This window comes from Cryptomeria japonica, chromosome 6, assembly GCF_030272615.1.
Source record: "Cryptomeria japonica chromosome 6, Sugi_1.0, whole genome shotgun sequence".
Taxonomy (NCBI): domain Eukaryota; kingdom Viridiplantae; phylum Streptophyta; class Pinopsida; order Cupressales; family Cupressaceae; genus Cryptomeria; species Cryptomeria japonica.
The window spans coordinates 390,619,693-390,632,379 of NC_081410.1; the positions used below are offsets into that span (position 1 = coordinate 390,619,693).

The 12,687-nt window shown below is 37.7% G+C and overlaps 1 protein-coding gene across 1 annotated transcript in view; it reads right to left on the reverse strand.

Annotated features, from left to right (window-relative positions):
• The window catches only part of LOC131038325 (acyl-lipid (8-3)-desaturase), a 105,884-nt gene that overhangs the window by 753 nt on the left and 92,444 nt on the right, over positions 1-12,687 (reverse strand). The gene's annotated exons all lie outside the window — the stretch shown is intronic.

The window sequence follows — 12,687 nt, forward strand, 5'->3', positions numbered from 1 at the left end:
TCATTGTTTTTTGCTAAAATACACAATTCATTGTCTTTTGCTAAAATCTCAAGTTGTATTTATTTAAATAAATGGGTTTATAGGAAAAAACCAAGACCCAGTGATCTGCAATCCCGTACATCTGGCATTAAGTTCTGATATTGAAGAGCCACAATACATTTTCCATTGATTAGAGCAGAGGAAAAATTCTAAATGCTCAGAGACTCTGTAGCTGAAAAGGAAACAGCTGGAAAACTACATAAACAAAGCTTCAAATTAATAAAATCGAACGAACAACAACCGTCCAAGGTCGGCCTAAATTTTCTCATATTCCCTCTACGCAGACAACAAAAAGCAAAAGGTCTCAAAATGATGTAGTGAATGAACGCAACTATAACTACATTTTCACATTGCAAAAAGCTCCATCAAAACTGTTTCAGGTTTTCTGTTAAAACTTAAAAGGTACCTGCTTTGTTTCCTAGTTCCACACATCTCGATTGGCCACTTGGCTGTTGCTTATCTTTCCTAAGGTCTCAGATTAAGGAAGGTCCTTCCAAACACACCAAACCCCACCTTCTCTACTTTGACAGAAAACCCCTTTCCTTTCTGGCTTCTCAATCTCTGTGGATTTAGAACATTGGGTTAGGAAGCTCGGGTAAAGATTAGCTCTAACAGCTGTAGGATTCGCATTCCCATTATTACCTGGCTTAAGGGAACTCAAAAGCTGATAGTGATTCAGATTAGCTACCCACTGATGTTAGATCTCTTGGACCAGCACACTGTTATCATCATCAAAGCTACACTAATTTTGGATTAAAGACTCTGGTTTATATGTATCTGCACTGTAGACCTTTTTCTTATACCAAAGTAAATGTAATTTCATCTGCAACCCTAATCAGTGACAGACAGAGGGGTAACTGGCTGTAGAATATTAATCTTATGTCCCACAGTGTTTCTGGGATGAGAGCAACAAGAATCACACGTACATGTTTCAGGGATGGTAGTGATGAGAGGCCATTTTGGGGGAACAGCAGGGAATGACAGTACGTTAATATTTTATATATAATTGGGGAAATTTTTAAATAATAAAATTTAAAATATATGAAATTATAAAGCACGTAATAGTTAAAACATATACAGCAGTACATGAAAATTGAAGAGTTCATTGATTCAACTTTCAAGTATAGCTGTACATGAAACTTAGATTTTTCCAGGGCAGGTTTTGCTGTATTAAGCAACAAAGCATTATACCAATATTTTGCTCCATTGTCTTAAGCAACAAATAAAATTGAGAGATTGGAGGTTTGCCTGTTTAATTAATTTGCAAGATGGAATTAAGTCATGCCTGCCTTGTTGAACTTGATATATCAAAAGCACTGTGAGCGTTTTCATTGTTACAACTAGATAAGATAAATATAATAATGCTTTTAGATCACTTTCTATTAGTGTATTGTTTATTCAGAAGAAGATTTCACTGCCTTTCCTCCGATTAAAATACTCATGCTTAGTAATGAAAATCCCTTTGACAGTTAGAAACTTAGAAGGTATTGTTTAGAATTCAGTGTTACTGGTATCTACTTGTCTCTTTAATTCATTGCTCATTTACTTAATTTATCAACATATATATTTTTATGCTGAGATAATTAGCAACAAGGTGACAATAGAGATTTTGTCTTTTAAGATATTTTTTATCGTTAGGCACATTTGGCTATCACCTAGAGAGTCAAGAGATGTCTGAGCTAGGTACTATGTAATATCCCTTGCCAGATCTGATTGATAATTTCTGATTTAAATGCTCAAGGAATATTGTCAAACACTTGTCATGAAACTTCTGTACTTGCTGATTGTGGTTTCTTTTTGATATTCTGATTTAAGAGATGATAATATGCATTCATTGAACTCAAAAGGACATATATCAAAGTCTGAAACTAAATGAGAATGCAATGTAACACCTACCACTGACCTTTCAATGACAATGTGTGACTGAAATTGTATGAAATATGCATCTACAGCTGTTAGACATTTCTATAAACATTTGGCATGCATTCTAAGAGACCAGAATGTACTTACAACAGATTGTCATTAACACAACACTTGTCATACATACATGTGATTCCCACGTGCCAATGAGTGTTACTAACAGCAATAAATGTAGCCTCCAACAATCTAGAAATCGCTCTTCAAACCCCTTTGAATTTCTGTAGATTAACTCTTCTAAAATGCATTAGTACTGTAGCGATTTACTATTCACGGGTACTGTAGTGTCACTATTCATGGGTACTGTAGTGTCACTATTCATGGGTACTGTAGCAGCTGATAAAAGCCTGCAATCTGCTCCTTAATGGCTGCCAATGATAAAAACATGGGTATGCAGTAGATATACCTTCAAATTGCTTCAAAACCCTATGTTGATTCTTCACCTGTAAGCTCCAAATGGTTTCCTAATGTGAAGCCCTCTTGTAGACCAAATTCAGAAGATATTTCACTCCCACAAATGGTCGCACACTGAAGATTGTCCGTTCCCCAATGGACCCTCGTCTCAATGCTCTCAGAAAGAAGTTTATCAAAAATGCCAAAGAATGAATTGTTTTCTCTCCATGAAGCCCTTTTATATCTTCTTCATCAAGTTCGAATTTCCCCATAAAATCATTTAATAACATTAAAATTGATATAACTTTTCAATTAATAATAATGGCCTCCAAACTTTGGAAAATGAGTTCTCACATTAATTAATATTTGGTCCCCTTCTTCATGATGCCAAGACCCTCACTTAAGTGATTTATTATAAAGTTAATTTATAACTTTATTATTAATCATTTAATGATTTAATATTATTCTGGCCACAAAAATATTAATATCTCCCTAAATACACAACATTTTATAATGTCGTCTAAAATAGGAGTCTCCCCTCATAATTCCCCATGTGACTAGATACACTTTCTAAAAATAGAAAGGGTCCATCTCTATTACTTCTGACTTACTATAAATAGTAAGTATGGCAAACGAAGTCCAAATGATATCGAACGAAGGCCAAATCCATAAATCTTTGAATGTTGGAGATGAAACAATCCTCAGATGACCCTCTAACCATCCTCATTAGCCTACGAGGGTCAAGAATGATAGGCTAATCATCCAGAATTCCATGTCTACTAAAAAGGGGACATTACATACTAGTTTCTTCCCATTTCCTAGTTGTTGCGAGACCGGACAGGTTCTGGTGCTGGAGTGGGCTAGAGTCTGTAGATGGGACTACAAGGTCATGCCCTGGCTGAACCAAAGTTGTGCCCGAGGGAACCAATTGATGTGTTTTTTATGATTTCTCAAAATATTCAATGGGAGCATGGCGAAAGTCACAGTTCAGAGATGAGCAAAATCATCTTTAAACTCAGAAAAGTAGGTTTTCACAATACATCTCTCACACTCAGTCAAAACTTCATGCAAGATGATCAATTGGGGTAGTTCATTAGGTCCATGGTCAATTCAAATGCAAGTTGTTTTCCCAAAACCCCCATAATCAAAATCATAACACCTTTCAAAACTAGGATTATGTAAGTACTATCTTCTTGCAATTCATCCAATAATGCTTCGAGAGGTCGAAGTTGATGATGGATCATGCCTCTTGCAACAATTCGTTTGTCTTGGAACAACATCGGCAGTGACTCCTCTTGTGCTTCTTCCATGAGATCTTTCTGCACCCCTTCGAATAGCATTGTGGTGATAATGTCTTTCAACACCCCCTCGAATTGTTCTTCATATTTGGATTCGCTAGGGATAGCTTGCAATTCCTCATTTAACATATCTATTTGATTATCTTCCTCTCCAAGGACACTTGAAATTTCTTGCAACTCATTCCCAAGGATCTCTTTTTGTAGGATGAACGAGTATTCATCAAGGAATTCCTCCTCTTGTAATGGATGTGAATCATTGTCTTCCTTGATTGTTGGGTTGACACATTGACCATCATTTACAACTATCTGACCAGCTTGAACATTATCAATTGTTTCCTCAACTTGCATTCCAATGTACTTCTCTTTAGGTACAAGGTATGGAAAGCTACCCACTACAATACATTGATCATCAAGTTGTCTTGTGTCATTGACTTGCAACTGATTTCCTTCAGTGTCAGACGATGTAACAATGCCTTGTTCTTGTGTTCTTTTATACTCATCAGCTACAAGGTATGTTGTCCAAATTTTGGCCATGATGCACTCATCCTTGGATTGGATTGGCAATACAAACCGGTATCTAACTTGATTGATAGAAGCTTCACACAATGAGCAAGTGAACTCGGAGTGGGGGGCATTATGAGTTCTACACCACAAGGGTAGCAATATACTTTCTAAGCATATGTCACCTTTGATACTAAGCTGATTTTCAATCATCCCTATAATTCTTGAAAGAGGATCATTTCTTTTTGGGACACTGAAATTGCATGACTCCACCTCTGGCTAGGGGGCATCCCAAAAGAAGATTTTCCCTTGTAGTGCTAACTCGATTCTTGATAGGAATGTCAAGCAATTTACTTCATCATGCTCAGTTGTCTCATGAATCCTACACTATCCTAGCATTGTAAATTCTAACAAGCTGCAAAGGTGTAGCTGCACATTCAAAGTCCACCAAAGTTGAGGGATATCAACTTGCCAATCATCATGAAACTACTGCTTCTCCATTGAGAAATCTTATCTTTTTTAATTTTCTGATTTTTTTCTTTTGGATTTTCTTGTTTCACTTTTTTTTGGATTTTTTCAACTTTTCACTTTTTTTTTGGGATTTTTTTTAAATAAGAGAGATCTAGCAAATGTCGAGTCTAGCTTTGAAAGCTCAATTGGTTCCAATTGCATGAACTGCTTTGTTTCTTTTGCAAGTCCGATTGATGACCCAACATTCTTTCCTTCCTCTTGTGCTTACTCTATCGAGTGTTGAGGATGATTCTCCACTAATCTTCCACTGGATTCAGCTGTTCAAGAGTTTGCATTCAGCCCTCCTTCTAGTGCCTCAAAGACCTCTCGGATGCTAAATAATATGATCAAATGAGACGATTCGAAGGTTCCAATGGTCAAGTCTTGACTTTATATATGGATGGACTCAATGATTGTGATGTGATTTGCTAGAATCACAAGGGGGACTATTGAACCTGAATGTTTGAATAATGCTGGAACGTAGGAACTTCACTTAACTTGAAAACAAAAGGCAAAAGAGATAAGGTTTAGGAAGCTAGTCTAATCCTAGAAATGTAAGAAACTATGAATGATTTAGTGAAACTCTACTAGACTTTGCTTTGCCATGCAAAGCAACAACTCCACAAAGCTAGTGTGATCTTCTAAGGTAAGCATGTGATGTTCAAATCACTACCAAAGACATAGACACCACCAAGGGATTCATATCGATGAAGAAGAAGCAATAGAAGTTAAGCTTGGCTAAGGAGTTCATTTGAGAACACCAGATACTTCACAATCAGCAAAATACTAGTAGTATGAAAATGCAAATGTCACCATTAATCAGCCATAATAGCTTCAATCCATCTAATTAACATTATTTAAAATGAGGATATAACAACAAACCATGCAATTATGTAGAAGAAACAACACATTCCACAATAGATTCAATGAAAAGGATGTTTATTTACAAGCTTGGCAACAATTTTTGCCTTCTCCTCCTACTCTACTCTAGCTGCTGTCTAATTATTGTCTGCTACTGAACTATTGACTATTAACCTTAACAAATGAGAGAGTGGAGCCTTATAAAGTGCTCTCGATACAATTGAATGGCCAGGATCAAGTCCAAATCAATGACCGAGATTGAAATTACAATAAATAGGATACATGTCCTTCCTTGAATGTCGACCAATGAATGATGAGGGTAGGTCTATCGAACTTTGTGCCTTCATGTGGTAGTTATCCTCCTTGATAGATGAGTCAAGTGCATTGAATCTAGACCGCCTGACTTGGAATGATGTGATTGGATGATGAAGATGGCTAGGCACCACCTCAATTGTTGACTCTTGGTAACTCATTACAAGTGTTTGTGACTTGGGCAATATCTCTTGATACTCAACATTTCCAAGTGCTCGATGTGATGATGGAGGGAATGAGATGATGGTGGGAGATATTCCCAAATTGCATCATCTTCTAACTTTGATTAACCCTTCTGGAACTACCTCCTCGATCCTGAATCCCCTCACTGGAAGCCTTCGTCTTGGATAGCTCTCTTGATGTGCTGGCAGCAATTCTTGGATTTCTGAAGGAAATTCAAGATAGTCATATGTTCCTCCCTTGAAGTGGATCTCTACACTTGCCTTGTAGCACCTTTCCTTGTCTTCTCTCATGAACACTTGATCCTTTCAAGTTGTAATGTCTTCTCTCATTCTTCCACGCGATTGCTTCCTTTCATTCATTACCTTCAGTCTCCCTCATGTCTAGACCTTTGATGTCAATACCCTTCTCTTTATGATGGTGAATCTTTATCTCCCCCTTGCAATGTTGATGAATCTTGGAGTGTTGCAATGTCTTGGACCTTCCTCCATGCGGTTAAGTCTTTCTCCATGTTGCGGTGCAAGCCTTGAATGGTGTGATCTCCTTGAACACTTGTATCTCTGATGTGTGTTCCTTCATGATGTTGACCTCCATTCTATGATGATGATCCTATCCTTGCAAAGTTATCAGCTCCTCCTGGTGAATCTTGTGCTTCCTAGCGAAGTCCCCTTCTTGTTTCAGCTAATCCTCATCTTAACTTGGACCTTATGCATCTTAACCAATGTTACAAAAATCTGCCAAAATCGCATATTCTCGAGGCGAGGCAGCTTGGCAGAGTCCACAAGCCTCGAGACTCAGACTCTCCAAGTCTGGCCGAGGCTGGCAGAGTCTCAGTAGAGTCTCAACAAACTCCCAAGTCTGACCGAGTCTAGCAGAGTCTCAGCAGATTATCAGAGTATGATGATCAATTTGTGTTTATACTTATGTGATCAATGTATACTTGTGAGAATCTCTTCATTTCTTCGGTTTTTCAATTTGCCAAGTCTTTGCTGAGTTTTTGCCAAGTCTAGGTGCTGAGTCCGAGTCCAAAATCAGCTTGCCTAGTCCGAGGCAAGTTTGGGTCTTGTAACACCGATCTCAACGCCCTCTTGAAATGTACAACATATCTTTCATTTGTAGACTTTATTTTTGATGCGATTGATCTTATCCTTACAAATGTTTCATCCTTCATCGTCATGCTCCATGCTCATCATTTCTGACCTCCCTTTGTGATGCTGGTTGCAGATCTGGAAATGATGGAGTTTTGATATAAAAGATCGCTCCAAATCAAGGTATCAATAAGTTGATTCACTAGAAAATCTACTCCTTCCTTGATGAGCTCGCATTTCCACTCCATACCTCTGTTTATTTGCTGATCTCAGGTCTGATTCTGACCTGAATTCACAGGGCTGATTCATATTCTTTTATATCTGATTCTCCTTGATTTGTTTCTGATTTGGATTGCTTCCTTGCTGTTCCAATACTTGAAGTCATGATGTCCCTCTCCATAGTTGAGTCCTTCATTCACCATTATCTCTGCACTCCATGCACCTCAATGCTGGGCTCCAACCTGAAATAAACACAATCTGAATTAAGAAAAATGAACCGAAATTCAACTCACACATTTTAAAACTACATCAATCATCTTTGAAATTTGATGTTCTTGAAAATTTGCCTTTCAATGAATGAGATCACGGCTTCTAGGGAGACAAATTGTACGAGATGGTTGATCAAATGAAATGATCAACCATCTTAAATAGGCATTGATCACTTGAAGGAATGTGTCCTTTTGGTTTTTCAAATTCCTCATAAGGCCGACTTGATATTGTGACTTTTATTTAATGATTTGCATTTCCCATGCGAAGGACCAACTTGACTCTTGCAATGTTATTTTATTTTATTTATTTGAATTTAAATCCAACAGTCATGTTTGAATGACATGTCTTTCTTCAAGGTCATCCCCCTTTATCCACCTTGGCACCACATCTTACCTTCATGCCTTGTCATGGATTTGAGGGTTCTAGGCATATGCCGTAAATTCCAGGTGGAGAGGCATGTGTCGGGGATTGGAGGGGGAGTCAAGCATATTTCTTAGGAAGGATCGGGGATTTTGGAGGATGAGGAATATGTCGTGGCTGAAGATGGGTGAGGGATGCCATGGGAAGAAGGTGGTGAGGGATGTGGGTAAGGAAAATGTTCCAAAGGAATGGATCGGAGTTTTGAAGTGTAAGGCATGTGTTGTGGTCACTAGGTGATGAGGAAGGTGATCGGGATTTTGAGCGGATAAGGCATGTAATGTGTCGTGGGATGGGAGGGCGTGAAGGATGTGGTTGGGGATTTAAAGATGCAAGGAAGGTGCCAAGGATTGGAGGGTATAAGGAAGTTTGCCAAGGATGGCAGGATGAAGGTGAAGCGGAAGTGTAAGGTGAAGGTGAAAATGAGTAGTGGCTCATAGGAACCCATCTCTCATGAGAATGAATGGTCCACTTAGCACTCATTGAGTCTAGGTGATGCTCACAAGGGTGAAGCATTGGGCCTCACTAAGAGGTCACCCATCCCAGTACTACTCCAACTCAAGCGCGCTTAACCACAGAGTTCCCTCCAAGGTTAAACCCACTTAGCTTGCAACCCCATTTGCAAAACCTTCAGCAAGTGTTGTGCCTTATGAACCATTCATTATAGAGCCCCTTTAACTCATCAATTGATAAGTAGGAGGGATTTTCCAGAGCAAGTCAAACTATGATATTGCTATCAGGGTTCAACTATGTAGTTGACCCATGTTTCATGAGTAGTGGTTCACAAGATCCCATCTCTCATGAGAACGAATGGTCCACTTAGCACTCATTGCATCTAGGTGATGCTCACAAGGGTGAAGCATTGGGCCTTCCCGGGAGGTCACCCATCCCAATACTACTCGAACTCAAGTGTGCTTAACCATAGAGTTCCCTCCAAGGTTAAACCCACTTAGCTTGCAACCCCATTTGCAAAATACCTCTTAATGAGCTAACCCATTTGCAAAGTACTTCCTAATGAGCTAAGTCTTAGCTCATTAGGAGGTATTTTGCAAATGGGGTTACAAGCTAAGTGGGTTTAACCTTGGAGGGAACTTTGTGGTTAAGCGCGCTTGAACCCTGATAGCAATATTATAGTTTGACTTGCTATGGAAAATACCTCCTACTTATCAATTGATGAGCTAAAGGATCTCTATAATGAATGGTTCATAAGGCACAACACTTGCTGAAGGTTTTGCAAATGGAATTGCAAGCTAAGTGGATTTAACCTTGGAGGGAACTCTGTGGTTAAGCGAGCTTGAGTTGGAGTAGTACTGGGATGGGTGACCTCCCGGGGAGGCCCAATGCTTCACCCTTGTGAGCATCACCTAGATGCAATGAGTGCTAAGTGGACCATTCATTCTCATGAGAGATGGGTTCCTGTGAGCCACTACTCATGAAACATGGGTCAATGAGTTTGACTCAAAAACTACACAGTTAAACCCTGATAGCAATATCATAGTTTGACTTGCTGTGGAAAATACCTCCTGCTTATCAATTGATGAGCTAAAGGGGCTCTATAATGAATGGTTCATAAGGCACAACACTTGCTGAAGGTTTTGCAAATGGGGTTGCAAGCTAAGTGGGTTTAACCTTGGAGGGAACTCTGTGGTTAAGCACGCTTGAGTTGGAGTAGTACTGGGATGGGTGACCTCCCGAGAAGGCCCAATGCTTCACCCTTGTGAGCATCACCTAGATGCAATGAGTGCTAAGTGGACCATTCACTCTCATGAGAGATGGGTTCTTGTGAACAACTACTCATGAAACATGGGTCAATGAGTTTGACTCAAAAAACTACATAGTTGAACCCTGATAGCAATATCATAGTTTGACTTGCTATGGAAAATACCTCCTACTTATCAAAGAATGCATTTCCCAACCCTAAAATGTGATTGAAAACCTAAAAGCACCCTATACATTTGCTATTGATTCATTACAAAAACACAAGCCCACACAAAAACATCCAATGTCATTTAGAATGGCCATTTTTCAATTTTTAAGCTTGCCGGTTTTTTTCATTTCAAAGGTGAATGATTGCAAAGGTGCCCATTTTTCAATTTTTAAGCTTGCCGGTTTTTTTCAAAGGTGAATGATTGCAAAGGTGCCAAAGACATTTGCTATGTCCTCGGGAGGGATCTAGCTTGCACAAAGTATATTTATCAATCAAAAGAAGGCATTTTCTGAGAATTTTTCAAGTTTTTTACATTTATTTAAACAAATTTGAATTATTTATTTAATTGTTTTTAACTTTTATTACACTTGTGTATTGTAGAGTTGTATTTTTGTTTTTGTTTTATTTAAATGACATACTCTAGAATTGCATTTTTATTTTTTATATTTTTTTCTTAAATCAACAATCTATTCAAAATGGCTGCTAGTTCAAGTTCAGCAGCCTCTCAAGCAAATGAACAGTTCAAATATAATAAAACATCACCTCTATGGAAGCAAATGAACAGTTCAAATATAATAAAACATCACCTCTATGGAAATATGTTATGATGATTGAACAACTAATAAATGGGGCTTTTCTTTGGGATTGTAGTCAATACAAGGTTCAGTATAAGAGCGCATATAGTTGAATGAAAACTCGCCTATGTGCTATGACTGACCATTGAATTAAATTTTGTCAAGGGCCAAACAAGGAGTTGTCAAAGGAACAAATTATGACATTGGAGAACAAAATGTTGATGCTGTAAGTGAGAAAAATAGAAATATCTTCCTTTAGTGAAGAAAGAATTAGGGTGCCACCAACAAGGTCTCATTCAATACTGGCTGCACCTTATCCTTTCTTGGAGACACCATCTATCCAAGAAGAAGATCCTCTCTTTCTTCCCCTAGAAGAGGCCCATTGGAAAAGGCATTTCAAAGTGAGGCACAATGCAAATGAATGCACTGAATGTTGCATTTATGTCAACCATTTTCCTTTCAAACTAGTGAGATCACCATATTAGTAGGAAATGGTTACAGCAATCAATCAAACACCTTCTGATTACACAAGTCATGGGTATGAAAAGGTGCACACCCCTTTATTGGCAAAAGAAAAAAAATTGTAGATACATCACTAAAACCAATCAAAGATTCATGGGTTGAAACAAATGTTACAGGGGGATGCGTCCCCACCCCTCAAACACCCATTCTCGTCCCTTGACACATTTCAAGGACAGCAGAATGTTAGGGGGTGTCCCCTAGTGGTCTTTGCCCAGCTATAAAATATAGGAAACGTCGTGGAAAACATCTCTAAAATCGGAGACCAAAGGAAACTTACAAGGGATCCTTGGCCATCCTCGAGGCGACTAGAGAATTCTCAAATATCCATTCTCCATCCCAAGGACAGCCAAGCGTCCCCTGCGAAAAAACAAATATTTCTACCTTTTTTTAAACTAGACATGGGGATCCCACAAATTCTCTCACGTCCATTATTTGCCCCAATATCTGTTATATAATTCTACTGATTGTGCTAGAGGTTGCACCATTGTTGCTAGAGACCTTTACAATATTTGATAATCATTGTTTAAATTTTACACATACAAGGACAAAGGTTTGAGGAGAAGGGACACCTCCCTATGTAACATAGGTTTAACTTTAAAATGAATAATAGACTAGGCCTTAGTTCTACAATACATAGGGCCTATTTTGCCATGCTCACATTAGTTGAAACTTGAAACAATCAGGAAAGAATCTATACGACAAAAGGCTAGGCAGCTTCAGAGAATTTTATTAATGATAACAAACAAGTTAAAAACTTACAACTAAAAGATTCAAAAGAAGACATCAACTAGTTTAGCTGCAACCATTGCATCAAGGTATGTCATTTTGACTTTCTTTTTTGAGCTTGTCAGAGAGGGTTTGTAATTAGTTTTAAATGTTTTGATTACAATTTGTTGTCACTCAAAAACACCACAAAATGACCACTAATAATAATGATAACAATGTGAATGTGTAATGTCCCCTTCTCGCATGGGAACAATTGTTTAACCATTAGCTTATTTTCCAAAGTTTTCTCATAAGCTAATTGGAATTGGGATAAGGAAAAAATTTTAAATAATTAAATTGTAATAAATTTACTTTTCAATATTTTAATTGACAAATTACATTTTTATTTTAAAAAAGGTGTTTCAAGTGTGCAAATAAAGTGTCGCCTAGCTCAAGGTGATGAAAAGTGGTCATAAGGACATTTTATATTATTTTATTAAGAAAAGATAATTTATCCAAAATAAAGAGAAAGAAAAAAGGTACTATTTTCAAAAAAGAAACAATAAAGAAAGAAAAAATGCTTTTTCAAAAAAAATACAAAAGGACGTTAGGTCTTCAGAAGAAGGGTTGCTATGTTATTTTCATTTTCTAGTCTCTCCGAGCAAGAACTTATGTTAATATTTTTTTACGATGAAAACCTCTTGGAATACCAATTTCAAGGACAGAAATCCGATTTAATGATTTCACTTTGAAATCACATTTGTGCTGCAAGTGAAGTTTGTTCTAGTTGGTACTGAAGGTGGAGATTTTTTGTGTTTTTACAATGGTTTGTTCCTTGTTTTTTTCAATAACATTTACTTGAGTTTTCGAAAGTTTCCAATGCATTAGTATCTATTGTACATGTTGTACCAGCAGCTAATTTGTTTTATTTTAGATCTAGAATTATTAAAAAA